Source organism: Blennius ocellaris (genome assembly GCF_963422515.1).
Source record: "Blennius ocellaris genome assembly, chromosome: 3".
NCBI classification, from domain to species: domain Eukaryota; kingdom Metazoa; phylum Chordata; class Actinopteri; order Blenniiformes; family Blenniidae; genus Blennius; species Blennius ocellaris.
Window position 1 is genome coordinate 4,035,801 of NC_137652.1, and position 3,050 is coordinate 4,038,850.

Consider the following 3,050-nt stretch of genomic DNA (forward strand, 5'->3'; position numbering starts at 1 on the left):
GGAGGGAGGGGGCTGTTACCGCCGCTGCTGCAGGGAATGACGGGAAGGAATCCGCACTGCCCTCCTCCTCCGCCGACTGCTGCTCCTCCTCCTCCTCTTCCTCCTCCTCCTCTTGCTACTCCTCTTCCTCCTTATTCCTCCTCTTCATCGCCCTCCTCCTCCTCCTCCTGCTACTCCTTATTCCTCCTCCTCCTCTTGCTAGTCCTACTTATTCCTCATCTTCCTCTTCTTCCTCCTCCTCTTCCTACTCCTCTTGCTGCTCCTCTTCCTCCTTTTGCTGCTCCTACTTATTCCTCTTCTTGCTCTTCTTCCTCCTCCTTATCCTCATTTCTCCTCCACTTCCTCCTCCTCCTCTTGCTGCTCCTACTTATTCCTCTTCTTCCTCCTCCTTATCCTCATTTCTCCTCTTCTTCCTCCTGCTACTCCTTATTCCTTCTCCTCCTTCTCCTTATTCCTCCTCTTCATCCTCCTCTTGCTACTCCTTACTCCTCCTCCTCCTCTTCCTCCTTTTGCTGCTCCAACTTATTCCTCTTCTTCCTCCTCCTTCTCCTCATTTCTCCTCTTCCTCCTCCTGCTACTCATTATTCCTTCTCCTCCTCCTCCTTATTCCTCCTCTTCCTCCTCCTCCTCCTCCTTAAAGTCCACACCTGTAATCTAAGAAGTAACTAGAGTACAAGATGACCTGTAACTAAAACCGTCCGTAAATCCAATGTAACTGAACAGAAGTATGTGGAGAAAGTTTCCCTTTCATCTGGAACAAATTCTCAACTAATGAAGTAAATAATCTGTGAAATAATATACTAAAATATGTAACTAACTAAATTTTTGACTTAAGAGTTTATGGGCATTGAAATAATCCGTCTGTTCTCTGAGTGGCGTTTCCATGTTCGTCTGAACATGCGTGTTAATTGGTGTGTGTGTGTGTGTGTGTGTGTGTGTGTGTGTGTTTGTTTGGTTGCATTTTGTGTTTTTTCTTTATTTGGTTGTTTGTTTTGTTGGAGTTTTTTGTTTTGGGGGTTTTGAGTTTTCTGTTTTTCTTTTGGGGTTTGCATGTTTGTTTGTGTGTTTTTGTATGTTTTTGTGTTGGGGTTTTGCATGTTTGTGTTTTGTTTTTGTGTTTTTTGTTTATTTGGTTTTGTTTGGTTGTATTTGTGTGTTTTTATGTGTTTTGTTTTTGTTTGTGTGTTTGTCGTGTGTGTGTGTGTGTGTGTGTGTGGTCTGGACTGTGTCAGGATGTGTCCTGATCATGACTGGGAGGATAATATAAACAGAATAACATAAGACTGACGGCTAGAAGGTCTGGAACTGTGTTCTGATTGGCCCGTCGTGGATCTGACCAGGTTAATGCATTGTGTGTGTGTGTGTGTGTGTGTGTGTGTGTGTGTGTGTGTGTGTGTAAGGTGATGCATGCCGTCGGCTCAGCACTGAGTCCATTACAGCCGGATGGAGCCCGTTAATGAGCTCTGATGGGAAACACTGGACGTTCCCATCCTGCTGTAAACACATCGATTGACCATCCGAAAGACTCAGACGCTCCTCGTCTCCCTCACAAACTCTGAAAACGCTCCTGAAGCTTTCATGTTTTTAATCCCACAGCTTATACAGTTTCCCATTAAGTGGGAATGATATCATGAGAATATATTGTTCTTTAAACTATAATTCTCTTGGCAGATGGAGAAAGTGATGATGGAGGGCAGGAGGCAGGTGGAGGGGGGAGGGGGAGGGGGAGGGGGAGGGGGGGTCGTCATGCTGTTATTTGCTCATGTTTAAGTGGAATGGAGTTGTTTGGATTGTTTAAGATTTGTTAAAATACTTGTGGAATTGATGGATTCTAATAAACAGACGAACGAGATCAACAAACACGTATTTGAGTTTGTGTTTATTCGTATATAATGAATATACTGCATAACCGACGTACGTGAGTAAGTCCACATATTCGTATATGTCTGTTGTATAATATCGTTGTGCTTGTTTGAGTTACTTCTGTCTCTAACCGCTGCCACACTAACGCTGTTCTATACTTTTAGTCCAGAGATAGAAAATACAAGAACCCTGATTGGTTGTGCAAAAATGCAACTTTCCAATTTGTTTTTAATATCAAAACTTCTCATGAATTAGAAAAGACACAATGGCCTCACTAATCCACTGCGTTGTTAAGAAGGAGGTGGCGTTTAACAGAGGGGGTATAAGTTATTATCATTTCCACAAGCTGCGTGTTGAATTCTCAATATTTCTTGAAAAGACTTTGGACATGGTGCTAAAATTAACTTGGGGAAAAAGGGTTTTCAGAGACATAGTCGTTTATATGACGAGAGGGTCAAAAATACACTTTAAACATGCAACAATATTTAATAATGCACATTATTTGTGCCACTTAAAATTGACATTATGACAAAGACTGTGATTTATTTTTTATGTTTTTTGGCGGCCTGGCTACAGCACTGAAGAGAAATCTGCGGTCGTTTGTGTTTTCTTCTATTGAGGAGGAACTGAGGAGGCGGTTCGAATTTTGCAAACAGCTTTTTTAAAATAGATGAACAAACGATCTTTCCAGACGGTACAAAAACACTTCTGACTGAATTAAGGCGCCATTTCTTCTCCAGTTTTGGTGACGAATTCTTTAACGCAGGCAGTTGTTCGGTTCCACCGTGGATCAAACCTCCTTTGCTGCTTTTATCTTCAGATGATCAATAGCATGAAGAGAAAAACTAAGTGATGCTGCGGCTCCATCGACAACAACATCAACCCGAGTGACGCGATGATGCCAAGACAACTGCTTTCCATCGGCTCCACAAATAGAATTTAAGTAAAATATTGATGCACTGTTTTTAAGACGTTTTTTTTCGCGGCGTTGTCTGAAGGACATTTGTATCTACATTTCCTCCCAGGCGACGTAAAGCCGGTTACTGTAAAGTGAGACGATACCAGGAAGTGGCGAGCCAATAGAGGGTTGTGGGGGAGAAACTGGTGAGTGACCAGCGTGGAAACCGTGAGAACGAGGTGTGATGAAAATAATGAGCGAGTTTATCCACCCAGTTACACTGAGGCCA